The sequence below is a fragment of the Pinus tabuliformis genome, chromosome 3_2 (genome assembly GCF_031772625.1).
Source record: "Pinus tabuliformis cultivar Carrire ecotype Pingquan chromosome 3_2, CPIR1, whole genome shotgun sequence".
Taxonomy (NCBI): domain Eukaryota; kingdom Viridiplantae; phylum Streptophyta; class Pinopsida; order Pinales; family Pinaceae; genus Pinus; species Pinus tabuliformis.
In genome coordinates this window covers 388,571,802-388,595,398 of record NC_142302.1, presented here as the reverse complement: position 1 = coordinate 388,595,398, position 23,597 = coordinate 388,571,802, and positions in this window count along the sequence as shown.

The window sequence follows — 23,597 nt, the reverse complement described above, 5'->3', positions numbered from 1 at the left end:
ACACTTTCCGATACAATTCAGAAGTACCCCACCTATGATAAAGAGATGTATTTCATCATGCAGGCTTGCTGGCAATGGAAGCATTACATTCTGGGGAAGAAGACGGTCATCCACACCGATCACTAACTTCTTCAGTTTATATAGACACAAGGGAAGTTGTTGAATGATCGCCATCAGAAGTGGTCTATATATCTGCAACAATTCCACTTTAACATTAAATACAAAAAGGGTAGCACCAAAAATGTTGGAGACTTCCTCAACTAACCCCCAGTTGTAGCACTAACTATTGTTCTCAACTCTTGTGGCCACAAGACCTCTAGATGGTTGAAACTACACAGAAATGATCCAAATTTCACCTCCAAATACCGATGCTAGTATATGGAAAGAAAGTTCCTGATTTCCACCTCCAGGATGCATTATTATGTTACCTGGGCCACCTTTGTGTTCCTTCAAGTGAGCATGCCAAGATGATTTGGGAAGTGCACTACAGTCAGGTCGCAAGACACTTTGGTGTGGAGAATATTGTGTTTATACTACAAAAGTAATTATATTGGCCCACTCTCTAACTGAAGGTTGGGAAATATATCAGGTCCTACACTGCGTATGCCATCGCCAATCCAACTATCAAGAAGCAAGGCTTGTACACTCCTCTTCCTACTCCCATCCATCCGTGGGAATCCATCTCCATGGATTATACATCTGGTCTCCCTCTACCAAGCATGGTAATGACTTTGTATTTGTGGTCGTGGATATATTTTCTAACATGGCTATATTAGTGGCCTGCAAGAAGATTATTATAGCAGAGGAAACAACCAAAATCTTCTTTGAATGAGTATGGGTACATTTTGGGATCGTGCAGACCATTATATCCTATCAAGAGGGCAAGTTCCTGAGAAAATTCTAGTCAAGCCTATGGACACTATTGGACACCAATATCACCAAGTCGACTGCCTTCCATTACGAGACTGATGGCCAGATGGAGATCATCAATAGGATGATCGTGCACATACTCCACACGTAAAATTCTAGGCATACATGAACCTAGGATGAGATTCTTCCATATGTGCAGCAAAATTATAATAGAGCTCTCCATAGCTCGACTGGTCACATTCCCTTTCAAGAGGGTCTAGGATTTCAACCATTGTGTCTTATTGATGTTGCCATGGCTCATGCAACTACACAGACATAATCCACACATGTATTGTCTAAGATTGATAAAGAGACCATATGTATTGAATTCATCCAACATATCTTCCAGTAGGTTCACGATATCTTGGAGAAGTCAAATACCAAGTATAAGTAGCAACATGATCAAAATCGAGTGCCACACAAGTTTTAGGCAGGTGACAAAATTTGGTTGCATTTGTAGAAATAATGCCTTACCGGACACCATCAGAAGCTTATACTACTATGACATATTCCTTACACCATTACCAAGGTTGTGGGAGATAATGCCTTTGAGCTCAGCATTCCCCCATTCCTTGGCTTTCACCCATTGTTGAATGTGGACCACCTTCGACCATACTTCCCATCATTATTGGACACATCAGACATTCTAGAACAACTCACCACGAGAAGTTCAAGAGAAATTTCCCCATCTCATGGAGGCACTCAACGCAATGGGGACCATTTTTTCCTAAGGGGGGACGATTGATCCACATGGATTTTAGTGGCCACCCACCTATTCTACTTTCATCCCCATCACTATCTATTTTAGTTTTTCAGTTTCCTTAATTATAGCACAGTTTACTATTTTTGGAAGTTTTTTGAGTCCTACACTTTCAGAGACGTTTTGAGGTCCTAAACGATGTTTTTTGGGAAAATCAGTTCCATTAATGGATATTAGCCCATGTTGGCCCATTGATAGTTGTAGACATTGGATAGATATTTCTAACGAGGTATTGTGTGCATCAAATGGAGATTGTATGCCAAAGTGACGACCCCGGGAGGTTAACGTACCAATTTACCCAAACGGGGCCCATAATTTTGGCGCTTCATCTCCTAGGGTTAGGTTTCTGTATGTTTAAGGTTTTCCATTGTTTCTCAATAATAAATATCCCTCTGATGCTCATTGTAACGGAGTTCAGAGGAATGGAGCCACCACATCTCTTCTCAAAGATCAGCTACCATCGCCTGAGGTAGTCTTATTTCCCTTCTGTTTGTAAGCATAGTTCAGTATTTAACATTAATGAAATGAAGTGTTATTTCTGTTGCATCTCTGTATTTATGGTTATATCTATAATATGTTATATTCCTATTTAATTTTGGATCAATGGTATCAAAGTGGTCTTCTCTCTCTATTTTTGTTTACATGTCCCCAGCTAGGTTGGGACATATGGAGTTAGGGCTCGAACTAGTTGAACCTTTACAAGACCAGCCTCAAAAATCTTGACAACCTCCCATGGTGGAAGAGAAGAAAGATGAGGGGGTAGGATATCCTTTCAAAATATTGCTCGAATAAGCCCTCGAGTGACAGAGGAACGCGATGATGCACAAATTTTCCCAGATCCTTTAGCAGCTACCAAAGGGCGACACTTCTCCTTCCAGCAGCTACTCTAGAAGTGCCACACCCTTTAAAGTACAATTTAACTCTGAAATCCCCATATTTGAGAGTCAAATAGATGTGGATGCTATAGATAAATGGTTAAATATGCTAGAAGGATATGTTTTTGTTCATGATTTTTCCAGTCGGGAAAGGATTACTTTTTCACTTCTCAAAGTCGCCCCCCACGTCAAGGACTGGTGGGAAACCTACTGTGAGAAGAAGGAAAAAATTACACCATCACTATTTTCAGCCAGACCCACTTTGAATTCATTTTGATATGCCATCAAGGACCAATAATACCTTATTGGGAGCTATGAAGATAAATACATAAAGTGGACCAGGTTGCGACAAGGAAGAGACCAAGAGGTGCCAAAGTTTACCAATTTTTTTCATACTCTTCATACGAAGTTGGGTATCAAGAATTCTGAGAAACATTTTGTACTCAAGTACTATGGCTACCTACATAGGTAAATATAGGATGAGATGGATTTATTGAACATATCCTCGCTCGGCATGATGGGGTGACCCAGGATAATCCATTGAAGTCAAAAGAAAAGAAAAACACCATGAAGACAAAGAAGGACATAGGAAAGTGGTGTGAGTTCCATAAGAGCTCCACTAACAACACAAGTGAGTGTTGGTCCAAGAAGTCACTGGTGGCCAAGCTAAACGTTTCTGAGTTAGATGCATGTTTTGAATCTGAGTCAGAACCCAACAATGTGATAACAAAGGGAAGTGGATCATTGAAGTGAAGTCTAGTGCCACTGTGGCCACCATCAAGTTCTAGAAGATTGAACCTGAAGGTCCAGAGGAGGGGGAACACCTATTCCACTCACAGATGTGGGTGAAGAGTTCTCTGTTGTAGTTCACTGTTGACAACATGAGCCAAAAGAACCCTATTTTAGTATAGGTCATGAAGTGGTTGGGCTACTGACTACAACACATTCGTAGTTGTACACCATTGGGTGGCTTCACCAAGGATGAGATCTCTGCATCAACCAGAAGTTCCACCTTCCCTACAACATCAATCCCTTAACAAATAAGGTATTATGTGATGTTTATCCTCTTGAAGATTGTGATGTATTATTAGGACAACCATAATTATGGAAGAGACATGTTGTATATGTGTCTAGACCCCGCTCTATTATTATTTCTTTAGGTAGTAAGTTATAAAGGATACTGGAGATAACGCCTCCTACCACCATCTCTTTGATCTCTACTAAGTAATGAAGTAAGATCATCTCCCAAACTGGGAAATTTGTTTTGTTTCTGATTCACTCTCAAAGTAAGGGGAATATTGTAGCCACATCCATCACCCTTGGGAAGGGTTCCTCCACGTAGCAGAAGCAGGTGGATACGGTCATGGAAGAATACAAGGACATCTTCTTCTCACCCACAGGGGTACCCTTGCACTGTCAGGTCAAGCATTTGATTGATCTGACTCCCAGAGAACCTATACCCAATGGGCCGATATATCACCGCTCCATTCTAGAAAATGAAGAGATCAAGTAGAAAATATAAGAGTTGCTTCAAAAGGGGCACATCTGACCAAGTTCCTCACATTGTGGGAGTCTGATTGTATTTGTACAGAAGAAGGATGGGACCTGGAGGGTCGACATTGATTATCAGGCACTAAACAAAATCACTACTAGGAACAGGTATCCAATCCCACGGATTGATGACCTTTTGGACCAACTCAAGGGGGCCCAGTATTTCAGCAAGATCGATCTAAAGTCTGGCTATCACTAGGTTCTAATAGAGCCCACAGATGTATGGAAGATTGACTTCAAATCCAAGGAAGGCACTTTTTAATGGTTTGTTATGCCCTTTGGGTTGACAAACTCCCCTGCTACTTTTATGAGGCTAATTGGTAACATCTTGTGGCCCTTCATGAATTAATTCATGGTTGTTTATCTAGACGACATCCTCATCTTCAACAAGACTTTGGAAGAACACTTGCAACACATTTGGTAGGTCCTTCAAACCCTTTAGCAGCACAAACTGTGTTGGGTTGTGTTATATTATTTCCATGTAGTTAATAGGAGGTTTGAGGGGCATCCGTAACCCCACTTTATGGGGTCTGGGACAACGCCTTGGAAAATTTTGGTTTTAGACCCTATGTTAGGTTGGGCAGACCCACCTATGGTTTTGTGCATGATTTTCGCACATGTTTTTTGGATGCAATGGTTTTCAGTCCATGGTATTTGATGCTTCGGCATGTATAAATATGTATTATAACATTGAAAGGAACATAATGAAAAATCAAGTACACATGTAGATCATGATACATGGTTGATTAACTCAGGTGCATCCTTTCACTTCACTCCCCATAGAGAGTGATTCTGCGAGTATGAGAAATACGATGGTGGTGATGTCTTCTTAGTGGATGACAGGAAGGCTAGAATCATTGGTCGCAAAAAATTAAAGTTGAAGTTGCAAGGTGGAAGGGTTAGAACACTTCTGGGTGTTCTGCATATTCCTGCATTGGCCAAAAATCTGATTTCTGTAAGCAAACTGGATGATTCAGGTGTAAAAACAGTGTTCGACAAGGATACCTACAAAATGGTTTGGGGAGCACTGGTATTGATGCTGGGAGTTCGAATTGGAACTCTGTACAAGTTGCAAGGTAGCACTGTTATTGATGGGTGAAACAGTTCTGTGGTTCCTAAAAGTGGAGCAAAAAATCTAGTGGTCTCTGGAGAGAATACCATGTTGTGGCATCAAAGGCTTGGACATATTGGAGAGAAGGCCCTTCAAATACTTCATGGTAAAGGTATGGTAGAAGGTATGAGTAATAGTTCTCTGGACTTTGATTTCTGTGAAAATTGTGTATATGGGAAGCAGAATCGGGTGAGTTTCCCCTCTGGTAGTAAGACGGCAAAACAAATATTAGAACTTGTGCACAGTGATGTGTTTGGACCTGTGAAGGTTCCATCATTGGGTAAGTCTGTTTACTATGTATCATTTATAGATGAATTCTCAAGGAATACATGGATATATTTCCTTAAGAAGAAATCTGAAGCCTTTGACAGATTTAAAGAATTTAAGGTTCTCGTGGAAAATCAAATAGAGAAGAAGATAAAGGTGCTGAGGACAGATAATGGTGGAGAGTTTTGCAGCAAGGAATTTGAAGAATTCTGTAAGAAGTGTGGTACAGCACAACAGAAGACTACTCCATACACCTCAGCAAAATGGAGTTGCAAAAGAATGAATAAGACATTGATGGAAAGGGCAAGAAGCATGCTCAGTGGTGCCAGTTTAGGATAGGAATTGTAGGCAGAGGCAGTGGATACTACATGTTACTTGGTCAATAGGTCAACTTCATTAGCGTTGGAGGATAAGACTCCACAAGAGGTATGGACTGGTAAGAAACCCTCTCTTTCACATCTGAGGGTATTTAGATGTGATTCATATGTACATGTTCCAAAGGAGAAACGAACCAAGTTGGATAGTAAATCTGAAAAGTGCATCTTTATTGGGTATCAGCCTAGTTTAAAGGGGTATAAGCTTTGGAACCCAATCACACAGAAGGTTGTGTACAGCCGAGATGTGGCGTTCATAGAGGTAAAAGATGTTTTTAAACATGAAGTCCAACCAAAGGAACCTGAGAAGATAGAGTTTCAGCTAAAGGAGGAAGAATCAGACTCTATAGTAGAGGAGGAATCAGAAGATGAAGAGCCACAAACTCTAGCTATGAGAAGATCAGTTCGAGAAAGAATGCAACCAGAAAGGTATAGTCCATCTGCTTTCTGTTCAAATTTTGCTCTGTCTATTACTGATGATGATCCCAGAACTATGAAGGAAGCAGTGGATTGAGAGGATGGAAAACTCTGGGAAGAGGCCATGGTTGATGAAATGGCATCTTTGCACAAAAATGAGGCTTGGGATCTAGTGGAGTTTCCAGCTGGAAGGAATCCCATTGGTAGCAAATCAGTATTCAAAAAGAAGACAAATGCAGAAGGAAAGGTGGAGAAATACAAAGCTTGGTTGGTAGCAAAAGGTTATTCCCAGGTGTCAGGAATTGATTTTGGTGATATTTTTTCTCCTATTGCCAAGGTAACTTCTATTAGATTACTTTTATCTGTTGCTGCTGCTTTTGATTTTGAGGTAGAATAGATGGATGTGAAGACAACATTTCTTCATGGGGATCTAGAAGAGGATATCTACATGAAGCAACCTGGAGGCTTTGTGGTGAAGGATAAGAAAGAACTGGTATGTAAGTTAAAGAAGTCTCTGTATGGGTTAAAACAATCACCAAGGATGTGGTATTAGAAATTTGATACATTTATATGGGGACTTGGCTTCACCAAAAGAAAAGAAGATCACTGTGTGTATTTTAAATTAATTGGTGACTGTGTTATTTATTTGGTCTTGTATGTGGATGATATGTTGCTGGTTGGAAATGACAAAGAAATTATCCAGGATTTGAAGACCCAATTGTCCTCCAAATTCGACATGAAATATCTTGGTGCTGCAAACTATATTTTGGGCGTGGAAATTAAAAGAGATCGGGAAAAGAGGAAGCTTTGGTTAAACCAGAGGAAGTATGTTGAGACAATATTGCAGAGGTTTAATATGCAGGATAGTAAACCGGTGAAGGTTCCTATTCCTGTAGGTGTGAGGTTATCTGCTAAACAATGTCCCAGGACACAAGAAGAGGAAGAGGACATGTCCCATGTTCCATATGCAAGTGTAGTCAGTAGCCTAATATATGCAATGGTCTGTACTAGACCAAACATTGCACATGCAGTGGGAGTATTGAGCAGGTTTATGTCAAAACCAAGAAAGGAGCATTGGACAACAGTGAAGTGGGTTTTCAGGTATTTGTGTGGCACTAGTGATTATGGTTTGTGCTACCAAGGAAGACCAGGATTGGACAGAGTGTTGGATATTCGTGGCTTTGTTGATGCAGACTGGGCTGGAGATCTGGATCAAAGAAGATCTACAAGTGGGTATGTGTTCAACCTATTTCGAGGTGCAGTTAGTTGGATGAGTAAGAAACAATTTGTAGTGGCACTATAAACTATAGAGGCAAAATACATGGCAGCCACTCATGCAAGCAAGGAAGTAGTTTGGTTGCATAGATTGTGTTGAAGTATGGGGTTAATACACGAAGCTCTAAGGATAGACTGTGACAACCAAAGTGCAATTTTCTTGGCAAAGAACCCCGCATATCATTCAAAGACAAAGCACATTGATGTTTAGTATCACTTTGTGAGGGATATGATAGAAGACAAAAAGGTGTTGCTAGTAAAAGTGGACACTTTGAAGAATTCTGTAGATGCATTGACAAAATCTGTGAGCTTTGAGAAGTTCTCTTGGTGTAGAGAGACAATGGGCATTTCAAGGCTGGAAAAATGACTAATCTCTCTTGTGGCCCCCTGTGGAAAGAAAACAACAAGTGGGAGAATGTTGGGTTGTGTTATATTCTTTCCACGTAGTTAACAGGGGGTTTGAGGGGCACCCGTAACCCCACTTTATGGGGTCTGAGGCAGTGCCTCGGAAAATTTTGGTTTTGGACCCTATGTTAGGTTGGGCGGACCCACCTATGGTTTTGTGCATGATTTTCACACATGTTTTTTGGACACGATGGTTTTCAATCCATGGTATTGGATGCGATGGTTTTTGGCCCATGGTATTGGATGCTTCGGCATGCATAAATATGTATTATAACATTGAAAGGAACATAATGAAAAATCAAGTTGGTAGTCCCAGTTTGAGATCCAGGGGAAAATCTCTGTGTATATGTTTCTTAAGTGTTATACACTCGCATTGTTTATTTTATGTGTTTTAGAATTCATATGTAGGTAATTTCTGTACAGGGTTAAAAACTACAAATTGTGTGCCAACTTGTAGAAATGCACCTTTGGCATGGGCTAGGTCCAATATTTTGGTTACATCATAGATGAGCGTGGCGTGCATGTGGATCGGACTAAGATCCAAGTCATTCGACATTGGTCATCCCCGACCACTCTAATGAAGCTTCACAACTTTTTGAGCCTTTCAAATTTTTATTGGAGGTTCGTGTTGGGATTCTCCCATATCACTGTTGGGCGCAGCCCAACTTGGCCATATTTTAGGAAATAAATCCAAGTTTTGTGGAGCACCCAATAGAAAAGATGGCATGGAGTATGAAGTGGACCGTGCAACAAAGCACAACGAACACCACGCAACAAATTCACTGCATAGCGTAGGGGTTTTGTGGCGAAGCCCCTCCATTTTTGTAAAAAACATAAAATATTGTAAAAGTTGATGGTTTTGGACAATAGTCCCTTATAGTTTGTAAACCATGGTATCGAGTCCATGGTAATGTAGTGATGTAATCCCTATTGTAATATTATATGTAAGGATGAATAATAAATAAGGAAGGCATTTGATTGATCTATATCTATGTTCATGGTGATATTTTTGTGACCTGTACTTTGAAGAAAGGGTGAGGCTCCACAGCTAAGTGCATGGAGGCCTGGGTCTGCAACTTAGTGTGCAGACTGTCTACAATTTAGTGTACATACAACATGCAGCTTTGTGCACAGGAAAGAATTGTTTGTTGTAACATTTCTCTATTAGAAGCAACAATTTTTGTGGACGTAGTCCCACATTGGGATGAACCACGGTAAATATGTGTCTCATGTGTTGATTTTCTTATTATCTACACTTTATTTCAGTACTGTGAAGTCCATGGATGTTTATGTTATGTTTAAATGATGAATGTAATTCTATGAAGTAATATATAAGTGTGAAGTAGTTGATGTATGAGAAGTAGTTTATAAGTATTAAAGCATAAATAAATTACAAAAGTGCCACATCGTAGCATTTCTCAGGCTGCAGAAAACCTCCCATGGTCACTTCAGGTGAGACTATGACCTTCTTGCGAGTCATTGCCCAAAGGGCTAGTGCTTGAGGGTTTTGTTGGTGTGAAGTAAAGAATCGAACCTGGGTCAGCCCAACCTAAGCCAAAAAATGGTTCCATTGTTGAGACCAGGATCTATTTGATGGATTTTTATGTGGCATCCATTGAAGAAATAAATTCAAGATTGGGTAGAATATAAGGAATGAGAATTTGCAGAAAAAGAAAATAAAAACCCTCGTCTATCAACTAGGAGATCATTGGAGAAGTATATTGTAGAATATCAATATGAAATATTCTTTGGATCATTCCACGTGGAGCTATACAAGGGGATATCAAGGTTGACTGAAAGAAACAATTATTTTAAAGGAGACGAACCTAAGGAGTGGACTCCTGAACTAATATAGTGACTCAAGAACACTGACAATAGGATCTCAAGAGATGTTGAATTCTGGATTGACAACAACTTGGGAGGATTCATTACTTAGTTTGTGGTAGACTTGATTGTGTCCTATAATGAAGCAAAATGGAATTTTTTCAAAGGACCACAAGGTAAGTTCTTGAAATATCTAAAACTTTGGATTAATATGCTTTTGTGAGAAAAGAGAATTTTATGAATACAGTCATATTATTAATTACTTATGTTTGGGAGAAGATCCGAAGAAGAAAATAGAACAACGCAAAGTGGAAAAATATATAGAATAGCCACTAGGAAGAGATCTCATGGCCAAGATCTGAAGACTTTTATAGAAACTGACTATATCCCTATGTTAAGTGAGTCTGAAAGTGAATAAAATCACCCTGATAACTCTGAAGGAACTATGCAGTATTCACCCTTCCAGCATGAAAGTTTTCCAAAGCAAGAATCAAGTATTAATCAGGGTGCTTTTGGTTTTCCCCACCCCTATACCCCCCTACCTCCCATCCCCCTCCCCTTACGAATCCCGCTCCCCCGCCCCCTCCCCCTCCCCCTCCAAGAATAAGTATGGCCGATGATATTAATCTCCCTATCTTTAAAGGGACTGGATCAAAGGATCTAGAGTAGGTTTGGCTTTTATGCAAACCAATTGAACAACAAAGCAGGTCCATAATGAAACTATAAAGAAAGTGCAACTTGTCACAACATTCTAAGATAGAGCGTTGACATGGTATATGAATTATTCAGGAAATAAGATCAGATCATTTGCAGACATTAAAAAAACGCTGGTAAAAGAATTTAAGAAGATGAAGTCTGAGTCGTAGTGCATCATAGAATTAAAAGAAATAAAAAAGAAAATCTTATTGAGTCTGTTTGGGAATTTGATCAAAGAGTCAAGATATTATTGGATCAGGTGATGATCTAAAAATGGGGCACTAAAGGCTTCTTGTCTAGCTTACAAGAACCTCTCCCACTTCCAAATCTTAAATATTCCCAAGATCTAGTGATTAACCAATTTAGGAATTAATAATGTTCTTGAAAATAGGTGTATGCTTATATTTGTTTTAAAAACGTTATGTGTTGTAAGTTCACTTGCTTATGCTGGTATAAAATATATATGACAGTAAGTAATGCAGCATATAAGCAACATGTGCATAGCAGCAAGATGCAGCAATAAAACAACACACATAACAACAATATTAATTTGGAGTTCACCCAAAATTATTGGGCTACGTCTCCTTGAGCCCTAGTCAACTGACTAGGCTCTCTAGGATTATTGCAAAGTCCTTTTACGAGCTCCACACTCAACTCCACTGGTTTACATAGAACACAATGGGCTTAAAATACCATCTTATCCCTGGCTCTGAAGCTCTCTGGCTTTCTAGCTATGGCTCTAGCTCTCGGCTCTAGCTCTGTCTCTGGCTCTTGGATCTAGCTCATGGCTCTGGCAATCACTCTAGCTCTAGCTCTCACTCTGGCTCTGACTCTTCGGCTCGGGCTTCTCTAAGCTCTCTCTTTGTGTGCTTCTGTAATTCTCTTGACCTCCAAGTGACTCCCTTAGCTACCTATGCTAGCAACCTCTTTTCAATCGTGCTCTCTATGTTTTTTGTAAGGCTTCCTTGACTTTGCGGCTTCCACAGCTGTTCCTCTGTCAATTTTGATCATGAGGAATCATTCTTCTTCCCAGCTCTGCCTCTTCGCGCTTCAAAATGCATCCCTGTTACAAAATTCCCACCTGCAGCATGGCACAAGGAATGATGGCTATTTCCCAAGGGAAAATGAACCGGTGGCCTCTTTCCGAGCGAAATCCACGAAATAATGCATTTTGAGCTCATAACAGAAATACACAGGAAAAGCACTATCGGGCGCAAAATCTGGACTTCAAATTCTATGAAATCGGCCCTATAAACCCATCGGGTCCTCCATTCTATCACAAATCGCTATCACATGGCGTAGGGCTTAAAAACCTAATAAATAGATAATACACAGAAAATCTGAAACACCTGGACTTCATATTTTATGCAATCGGGCTTATAATTCCCATCGGGTCTGCGCTTTATCACTTATCGTAATCGCAATGTGCATCGGCCTTGCCATTGGGGATCATTGATAAAATCCTAACCATTGATCTGCTCCTTGATCGGGTGGTCCATATCGCATTGCATATCGCTATGGCATCGGCCCTTTGTATCAGGGATCACCGATCTCCCGACTGCCGATTGAATCTGTACTGTTGATCTCTTTTCTCGATCCAATGGCTATCATGCGATCGCACATCGACCCATCACTTTATCACATATCACATATCGATAGTTCTATGGGCCCTTCCCCTTTGGGTGTGCCGATCACCGATTCGTCGATCAGTCGATCGCAATTGCAATCACCATGTCTGGGGTCCCGATATTGCATGTGTCCTTCCTTCGATTGTGATATTGTCAGAGATCACTAATGGGGATCCTTCTGCCCTTGTGCTAAGTCCACCCTTTTCCTTTATCCAATGTGATTTCCTTAAGGAACACATATAAGGCCTTAAGCCCAATTTTATAAGAATTTGCCTCCTTTTCCAAAGGACAAAGGCAATCTTCTTTCTGCGATAACTTCTTCGTCCGAAGGCCATTTTAGCCCATTCAAGTTGTAGTAGATTTAGAATGAAGAGATATCTGCAATGGGACTATTTCCAAGAGCATACTTGGACTTTCATTTTCCTCTGTGAGGAACACTTAGACTTAGAAGTCTATCTAAAATCCATTTTGGATCACGCCTTCCCACTAAAGAACTTTTGGTCTCCAAAAGACTAATATACTGATCTAAACAGTAAATGAGAGTAACAGTACCCTCTTCTTTCAGCCTCCATACAATTCCCTCTGCATAGTGCCTCTGAACCAAAGTCTCTGACCACTTTCTTTCCTGGATGTGCTGGTCCTCTTGGGAAGAATTGTCTTCCTCCTCGCCTTCCTGTAGAACTCCTGCTGAGATGGTCACAGAAGGTAGTTTGAACGTCTCTTCCTTGATCATTGATCCAAGGTGGCTCAAACCAATGTGACGTACATCTGCTTCACAAAACTTTCATTGTTATCTGTTTAACAAGCTGTCAACAACAATTGTTAACAACAACAGAAATACAAACAACAACTAGATGGCCTAAACTCCTGCTTCAACAAAAGAAACAGATTTTCACATATTGTGAACTCCTCCATATCTTACATCTACATACAAATGATGGACTAGATAACAAGCCCACAAAACATGCCTTTAAAACAAATGGCCCTTCAAGTCATGCATGTAGAAAAATACCATTAGGACTCTTTTTCAAAAGATGAAACACTTCATCATTATCTCCATCTTGGAGACCAAGTTAACTTTTCACAAGTCAACATTACATGCATGTTAAAACAAAGCAATCAACCCTTCAAGTTAATTACACATACATGTTCAAATACAAGGACAACATCAACATCCCTGTGTTCATGCATATCATTCTCAGGCATGCAGTTCATCCTTCAACTTTCGCTTAAGCACACTGTACTTTGAAGCTGAAATGAACATAATGTTGCAGCAACAAAGTGAGTCTCCTACTCTACTTTTCCATTCACCTTCTTAGCAAAATCCTGCAACTTGCATTCCATCAACAAAGAAATTCAAACAGGTGCCTTATATCAATAGACATGCAATCTTAATTGGATAAGAACTCTAACCATTTCTTACCAATCCATTTCAAAGGTCTTGCCTTTGTCTGCACATCAGCATCAACATGTGAATCATCCTTAAACACATCAATAATGGAAACTTCCTTTCCATTTCTGCCATTTTCTCTTTCCACTTTCTTCAGCTTTTATGGAAGCATTGTTGGATTCAGAGTCCAACATTTTGCAAAAAGATGTCCTTGCTTATGGTGGTAAGTGCATTTCATGTGCATCCTCTTGACAACATGACTTGCCTTGTCTAATGGACCTTTGGCTTCTTGCTTCCTTTCCTTCAAAAGTTTCCTGTATGTGGCCATTCTCTTCCAATATCTAGAAACATTATGGTTATCCAAACGACAAAAGGAACAATCAATTCATTTCCCATATCTATGTGGAAATTTATCATGCTTTGCAAAATCAAAAAGAATATGGCCAGAACCAGATTTATACCTTTCTCTTTCACCTTTATTGCCTTCTTGAGGAGGTGAATCAAATGAAGAAGTGGCTTCCTTCGGAACACCATCAATCTCTTCAAGGTTGTTAGAGTTTCCACAACTCTCTAGTTCAAGTGTGTGCTTCTGGACACATGCATCCTGCAAATGATGTTTCAAGCTATTGCATTCCTCCTTAATACAATATTCACACTCTTGAGGTAGAGGACCGGAAATGAAACTCCTTCTTGGAGCTGTTTCAATGGTATTCATGGTAGCTTTGGAACTTCCTCCATAAGACTGTCCATAGCCAAGACCCAAATACCTATGCCTTTCCTCAACCATTATTGGTTCAACAATACCCTGTGCATGTTTACCCAAGCCTTTTTCTTCATAGCCCATCTTGGACATTAGCTCAAAACCTACGCCTCTAGTATGTTTTTCAAAATAACCAATATAAGCATCTTAGAAGAATTTGAAGACAAACATGAATGGTTTACCTCTTCTTCAAGCTGATACTTGAATAAGGCTTCTTTGGCAACAAAGAGTTGTGACTCTAACTCATGCATCCTTTTCAGGTTCATGTTTGCAATATGAAGTTGCCTCTCCATTTCCTACAATTTGTCAGAAAGCAATTTCTTCTCTTACTCCACGGAATTCAACTGCTCTCTACGTATGCTTCTCTTCTTTCCATCCTCATACATTTCTCTCACCATATCCATCATGATGAATAAGTCTTGCTTCATGTCTTCATCAAAGAATCTTGTGAAGAAAGAATAACTTGAGGACTCACTTGTAGAAGTAGTCATTATGCCAATGAACAAAAGAACTTCAAACAAGATTAATAAAGAGCTTATTTAAGCAACCTTTTGCAACAAACCTCTTATGCTTCAAGGATTGCTTTGAGGTCCTTTGGGATAGAAGAATGCCTTCAACCCTTCTTCCTTTCTATCCTCTCCTAGACTGAGCTATCAATAGCTTTCCCTTCACCTCTGCAAACTCAAACAATAGTCAGTCTGCAACCAAGCATACAATCAACCTCTGACTATTTAAACACCTTTCAGACAGGCAATCTTTTCTCTGTCAATCAAGAATTCTGATATAACCTTCTTTGAAGGTGGGGTTAATCAATCTCAGGCTCTAATACCACCTGATTTGAAAATGGGGCACTAAAGGCTTCTTGTCTAGCTTACAAGAACCTCTCCCACTTCCAAAGCTTAAATATTCCCACGATCTAGTGATTAACCAATTGCGGAATTAATAATGTGCTTGAAAATAGGTGTATTCTTATATTTGTTTTAAAATCATTATGTGATGTAAGTTCACTTTCTTATGCTGGTATAAAATACATATGATAGTAAGTAATGTAGCATATAAGCAACACACGCATAGCAGCAATATGCAGCAATAAAACAACACACATAACAACAATATTAATTTGGAGTTCACCCAAAACGCTTGGGCTATGTCTCCTTGAGCCCTAGTCAACTCGACTAGGCTCTCTGGGATTATGGCAAAGTCCTTTTACAAGCTCCATGCTCAACTCCACTGGTTTACACATAACACAATGGGCTTAGAACACCATCTTATCCTTGGCTCTAAAGCTCTCTGGCTTTCTAGCTTTGGCTCTGGCTCTGGCTCACGGCTTTGGCTCTAGCTCTGGCTCTTGGCTCTGGCTCGTGGCTCTGGCTCTCAGTCTAGCTCTGGCTCTCGCTTTGGCTCTTGCTCTTCAACTCTGGCTTCTCTGAGCTCTCTCTCGGCCTTTGCGTGCTTTTGTAATTTGCTTAACCTCCAAGCGATTCTTCAGAAACCTTCAGCTCTCTCTGGTTTTTCGCTCGACCTCCAAGTGACTCCCTCAGCTACCTACACTGGCGACCTCTTGTCAATCGTGCTCTCTGTGTTTTTTGTAAGGCATCATTGACTCTGCAGCTTCCATAGTCGTTCCTCTAGCAATTGTGCTCATGAGGAATCATTCTTCTTCCCAACTCTGCCTGTTCAAGCTTCAAAATGCATCCCTGTTACAAAAAATCCCGCCTGCAATGTGGTACAACGAATGATGGTTGTTTCCCAAGATAAAATGAACCGGTGGCCTCTTTCCAAGCGAAATCCACAAAATAATGCATTTCGGGCTCATAACGGAAATACACAGGAAAAGCACTATCGGGCGCAAAATCTGGAGTTCAAATTCTGTGATATCGCCCCTATAAACCCATTGGGTCCGCCATTCTATTGCAAATTGCTATTGCATGGCGTAGGGCTTAAAAACCCAATAAACGGATAATACACAAAAAATTTGAAACTTTATCACTTATCGTAATCGCAATGTGCATCGGCCCTAGCATTGGGGATCACCAATCAAATCCTGACCATTGATCTTCTCCTTGATCAGACGGTCCATATCGCATCGCATATCCTATCACATCGGCCCTTTGTATCTGGGATCACCGATCTCCCAACCACCGATTAAATCTGGACCGTTGATCTCTTTTCCCTATCTGACGGCTGTCATGCGATCGCACATCGGCCCATCACTTTATCGCATATCGCATATTGGTAGTGCTATGAGCCCTTCCCCTTTGGGTGTGCCGATCTGCCAATCACAATCGCAATTGCCATGTCTTGGGTCCCGATATTGCATGTGGCCTTCCTCTGATTGCGATATGATCAGAGATTTCTAATCGGGGATCCTTTTCCCCTTGCGCTAGGTCCGCCCTTTGCCTTTCTCCAATGAGATTTCCTTAAGGAACAAATATAAGGCCTTAAGACCAATTTTATAAGAATTTGCCTCCTTTTCCAAAGGAAAAAGGCAATCTTCTTTCTGTGATAACTTCTTTGTCTGAAGTCCATTTTAGCCCATTCAAGTTGCAGTAAATTCAGAATGAAAATATCTCTACAATGGGACTATTTCCAAGAGCATCCTTGGACTTTCATTTTCCTCTGTGAGGAACACTTATACTTAGAAGTCTATCCAAAATCCATTTTGGATCAGGTGAGCTTCTAAATAGCTCCGCAACAAGGTAAAGAATGGTTTATAGTTGTGTTTCTCCCACATATAAGATTGTCTTTGTCACAACAGAAGATAGAAACTCAAGTCAGAGCTTTAGAACTTGCATTGAAATTAGAAGCTTCGCCCATATGGGATACTAATGCAAGTAAGCAACAGCTTTAGAGTTAGCTAGAAAATTTGACTCTATAGATATAAGATATGAAGAAAAGTAAGGAAATTCGTGAAGAAGTGTGGTGTACAAAGTGCAAATCAGAAGGCCACTCTAGAGAACAATTCCCTCTCTTCAAAAACTACATGGATAGTGGAGCACTGAACTCTTTGAATGTCAGATCCAACTTATGGAGAGATATATGTAAAATTAGAGGTGAACATCACACAGAAGATTGCTACCTATTGCAGAAGTATGTCTAGACTCTGAGAAACTTATATTGTAAATTCTGAAAATCAGTAGGGCATCATGAGAAAAATTGTCGAGCTTATGAATTAATGATGGAGGGAAGTATTGATGCCTATAGAATTCAAGCTAAAGAAAATTGGCATGAGGAACATGGAAAGTATAGTGGTCAAGGTGGTTATCAGTGCTAATGTCGAGGTACTGGTCGAGGTGGTGGATCTAGTCGAGGTGGTAAACATATTATTTGTTACAACTATGGCCAAGAAGGTCACTTTGCAAGAGATTTCTAGAATCCTACTATGACATGTAAGTATTACAAATAATTTGATCACGTAATTGAGGAGTGTCCGGTACTTATGTAAAAATGCAAGAAAATAAAAATCAATAGTCGACACAAAACATTCAGATGATGATTGCAAAACCAATTACCGATGAACCTTGCATTAATATTGTAACAAGGAGCGGAGATGTGACTGCAAATGATAAAGCGGATGGAAAGAATGAAGTTGAAGCTACATGGGTTAGAAAGACTACTAAAAACTCCCCCATGTTTGATATTCAAAAGGAAAAAGAAGTCTTTATGAAAGTGAAGCGAAGCTTTATTGATGCAGGAGCTTTGACATCTAGCACACATTAATATTGTAACAAGGAGTGGAGATGCGACTGCAAATGATAAAGCAGATGGAAAGAAGGAAGTTGAAGCTACATGGGTTAGAAAGACTACTAAAAACTCCCCCATGTTTGATATTCAAAAGGAAAAAGAAGTCTTTATGAAAGTGAAGCGAAGCTTTATTGATGCAGGAACTTTGACATCTAGCACATAGTAAAATTAGAAAAATAGCTGCATTGTATCATCTTCGACACAAAGCCAAGCTCTGACAATACATGAACAAGATGCAGTGTATAAGATAGATAATTTAAAATCTTTTCTTCAAACTTGTATGAAATTGTTGCGAGATCAAAGATCTATAGAAGGAATTCATGAATTTATAAATTCCTACGCATCTAAAGAAGTACCATGGAGTGAAATGCGCAAAGTTAAAAACTTACATATACAAAAGAGAATTGGAAAGGAAATGAGGCTTAGTTAACAAATAGGAGAATATGACATGGACTAGGCTATTTTAGATCTGGGATCTGAAGCTAATGTCCTGACAAAGCAAACATGGGAGTTAATGGGTAAATCAAAGTTGTGGTGGTCACCTATTCAACTAAGAATGGTGAATCAAAAAAATATTGTTCCTCTAGTAAGATTATCAGGCATTACAGTGGACATTGAAGGGGTGCAACTATTGATTTTGAAGTAATAGGAACTGTGGATGACAATAATGCCTACCATGCATTACTTGGACTAGATTGGGCATTTTCCAACATGTCTATAATCAACTCAAAGAAGAGGCAAATGGTATTTGAAAGCAACAATATGAGAGTGATCGTTCCCTTGGATCCATGAAAAGGAGCAAGGTATACCAAACCGATTAAAGATGAGTACAATGTAGTTGATATAGATAACATCTATAAGATGATAGCAAAGGAACAAGAATTTTTTAACCCTACTGAAGGCCAGTTAAGTTGGGAGCATGACATTTTGTGTGCTTTAGATTTAGAAGAAGAATTAGAAAATTGGCAAAACATGTTACATGAAGTATCTATGAGGCGATGTGCAAGTGTTACTAAAGCAGTTCAATGTATGACAATTGAGGTATGTGACTTAACTTTTTATGATGGTATGGGTTAGATAAATACTTTTTTGGAAGAATATGAAGAACAGGTACTAGAGTGTCAAAGATTGTTAGCTCTAGATATATCCCTAAGAGCTACTTCTGTTAAATGGTGGGGTACACATAAGAAGAATATAGGAACTTGGCAAGAATGTCAAAGGTTGATATGGATAAGGCTTGGTTAAGTAGAAACAGAGTTTCCAGATAAATATGATGGTAAAACTGATCTTGGGGAGCACATCCAACTTTGCATGACAACATGGAAGGAGATTCCACGAGAAGAATGGGTGCATGGGTTCATCCATACATTGGAGACAATTCCTCAAAATGGGCACCTGGAAACAAAACTTCGACATGGTATTGTGAGCTGGGTAGAGATGGTTGATGGGTTTATATTGACATTTAGTTTTGAAGATGATTTTCCATATATAGATTCACCCCTTTAGATAGTTAATAAATAATATTTTTGAAAATGAAATTCCACTCACTTGGCAGCCTGATTGGGATGCACAGCAACAAAATGTACTAGAATGCTCATTAGGAGAGTGTTGAGGTCTAAAATGGGTCTCCTAAGAAAATTATAAAATAATAGTGGAAATAATAAAATAATATTAGATTACATCATTAAATTTTAGAGGGAAAAAAAAAATAGAAAAAGAAAATTAACTCATATTTTCAACTTATCCCTTAATGGGTTTACTCAAATTTTGAGCAAAAACACTCGTTGGATGCACAATTCGATTCCTCATCCAAAGAGTGTCCATGTTTCATACTTTCGATGGACCCTGATACACGAAAATTTCGAAATACATGAAAAAGGTGGTTGCAATCACATTTTTTCATGTGTTTCTCCCTTTTCGTGTAGCAGGGTCAATCGAAAGTATGCAACAGAGGTACTCATTGGATGTAGAATTAAATTTTTCATCCAACAATTACTCTCGCTCGAAATTTGAGTAAAACCTTAGGGAGATAAGTTGAAAATACGTGTCGAAAAAGTAGTTTTATTATTTTATTATTTTATTATTTTTTACTTTTTTACTCCAAAAATGGTGAATCATCCCCCATGGTTGACATCATCATCTTCAATCCTATTGGTTCTTATAAAGTTTATTTTGGTTGTACATTTTTCTTAGGAGGCCCATTTTAGACCTCAAAATTCCCCTAATGACAACATCACTATAAAAGAGGATGAAGACCCTCACAATATTGATATAGCAGAATCTGAAGGCTACCACGAAGTGAATGGACCTGAGTTAGAAATGTATGATATAACAAAGCCATTGAATACAAATAAGGTGAATATAGGATTAGAAGAGGAGCCAAAGTTTGCAATGATAAGATATTAATGGGATGAAGAAATAGTTAGCAAAGTGACAGATCTTCTGCATGAATACCATGAGTTATTTCCCACTAAGTTTCCAGATATGAAGGGCATAGTAGGATATTTAGGAGTTATGAAGATTCCTCTAAAGCCTGATGCAAAGCCAATTAAGCAAAGGCCTTATAGACTGAATCCAAAGTACAAAGAAAGAGTGAAGAAAGAACTTGACAAAATGGTAGCAACTGGAGTTATTGAACCTATGGAAGAATCAGAGTGGGCAAGTCCTATGGTGGTACAAGAAAAGAAAACACAGGGAGAAATCAAGATTTTTGTTTATTTAAGGAAGTTAAATGATGAATTTCTACATGACCCATTCCCTACTCCTTTCACTGATGAAGTATTGAACAATGTAGGAGGTCAAGAAGCCTATTTATTTACAGATGGATTTTCAGGATACCATCAAATTATAATTGCACCCGAAGTTCAACATAAGACCACCTTCGCTACAGAATGGGGTTCATATCAGTATACAATAATGCCTTTTGGACTAAAGAATGCCCCTACCATAATTTCAAGAGTGGTGGTTGCATCTTTCAAAGAATATATTCACAAGCTTTTAGAAGTATACTTTGATGATTGGAGAGTATTTGGGTTATTGAAGGAAGATGGTGTGAGCTTAAGACTGATGCTCGACACATGCAAGTAGTATCAGATTTCTTTGAATATCAAAAAGTGCATATTCTGTGTACATTTTGGTATATTATTAGTGTATTGTTTGCAAGCAAGAATTGATGGTGGATCCTGTAAAGATTTCTATTATTGTGAATTTACCTCCACCAAAGACAATAAGACAACTTTGCACCACATTAGGACATACAAGATATTACAGAAAAATTATTAAAGGATATGCACAGATCACTGCGCCTATGGAAAAATTGATGAATAAAGATGTAACATTCATATGGAATGAAGAATGTCAAAAGAGCCTCGACGCACTACAAGAAAATATGACAACTACTCCTATACTAGTATTCCCATATTGGAATAAGGAATTTCATGTTCATATGGATGCTTCATGCATAGATTTAGGAGTGGTATTGGCATAGCCTAGTGAAGGAGAAATCAATCACCCTATAGCTTTTGCAAGCAAGAAACTGTTTAAAGCAAAGAAGAACTATACAACTACAAAAAGGGAAGGACTGGCTATGGTATATGCTTTATAGAAGTTTAGACATTATTTGTTGGAATCACATTTCAAGATGTTCACAGATCACTCTGTGCTAAGGTATTTGGTTAATAAGCCTGTTCTAGGAGGAAATTTTTGTAGATGCATATTATTGATTCAAGAGTATGACTTTGAAGTTGTTGTTAAATCAGGAAGACTAAATGTTGGACCTGATCATTATCAAGGTTAGAAACAAGAGAAGAACCAACGAATAATCTTCCTGATATCTAGTTGTTTGCAATCAGGATGGAAAATGATCACTTCTTTGATATTAATCAATTCTTAACCATAGGGATGACCCCTTTAGAATACACAATGCAACAAAAGAAAGAATTGGTGGTTAAGGAAACAAATTGTTCCCTAATAGTAGGACATTTATATAAGATGGGACCAGATGAAATATTGCACAAGTATGTTACTGAGCATGAAAGACAAATAATTTTAACAGAAGCCCATAGTGGTGCAGCTGGTGGACATTATGTAGGAAAAGCCACTGCATGGAAAATTTTAAGAGAAGGACTATGGTGGCCTACACTACACAAAGATGCAAAGGAGTAATGTCGAGATTGTGATATCTACCATAGAAAATGAAAACCTTCAAGAAAAGATGAAACGACACTAGTACCACAAGTAACATTGTAGGATTTTGATAATTGGGATATTGATTTTCTCGGACTTATCAATCCACCAGGGAAAAGGACTTGTGCGAGTTATATAATCATTGTGACTAATTATTTGACAAGGTGGGTCTAAGCACAACCATTGAAGGATTGCAACATAGAAACTATTGTAAAGTTAATCTTTGAATACATATTGTCCAGATTTGGGTGTCCAAGTATATTGATGAGTGATCAGGGGATCACATTTATTGAATAATACCATTGAGGCATTAACTAAAGAATTTCAAGTTTACCACCAAAATAGAACTCCTTATCATCCTCAGGAAAATGGCACTATGGAAGCATTCAATAAAATTTTAGATAATGCACTAACCAAGGTATGTAATGTGAACAGGGATGATTGAGATTTTAGGATTCCAGCAGTATTATAGGCATATAGGAATACACGCAAAATGTTGATAGGTCAGACACCCTTTAGGTTGGTTTATGGGTAAGAATTTGTGATGCCCATTGAATACATTGTCCCTAGCTTAATATTGCATCTTTTACAAATATGGGAGACCACAACATAATGGAAGAGAGGATGTCGCAGTTACTTTCCCTGGAAGAAGACAGGTTTATAGCATGATTTCATCAACAATTACATAAAGTAAGAGAAAAGGCTTGGCATGACAAGCACATTAAGCAAAAGAAGTTCCAGATAAGATACCTTGTTCTTCTCTAGGACAGTAAGTTTGTGAAATTCCCAGGGAAATTCAAACAACATTGGTTTGGCCCATATGTTATTAAGTATATTACTAATGGAGGCACAATGCAATTAGCGAAGTTAAATGGAGAATTAATTTAGGGAAAAGTAAATGGAAGTAGGTTGAAGTTGTACAGGGACAACCCTGCCCCTACAACTTTTCCCTAAAGAAGAAAGAAGGAAAGTCTTAGTGTCACATGCAGTTAAAAGTGGACACTAGACTATAAACTATGTTGCAGAAAGAGCTTCGATGAAGAAAGTACTTCGCTATAGTCAGGAATATGTCGAAGTTCACAGGAATCCGCAACATAAGATAGAGGTGCACTGCAATATGGGACGTGTTGAAGTTCACCGGAAAAGTAGAAATAAAACTATTGAAAGGGAAAAGACAGGTGCAAAGTTGCATTTAACACGACAGGTTGGCATAATTTAAGGATAGATATGCATTTAATGAAGAAATATGAACAAAATTAGGACAAAATAAAATCTAATGATGAGGTTTGAAGGCCAAAATTTTTATAAATAGTCTACTCCCACTCGGATTAAGAACTTTGCTTAATCAAGAGCTCGAGTGATTCATCGTGCAAAGAGGTTGCAGGAAAAGAAGCCTACCAAACCTATGAAACCTTAGAAGAAACCT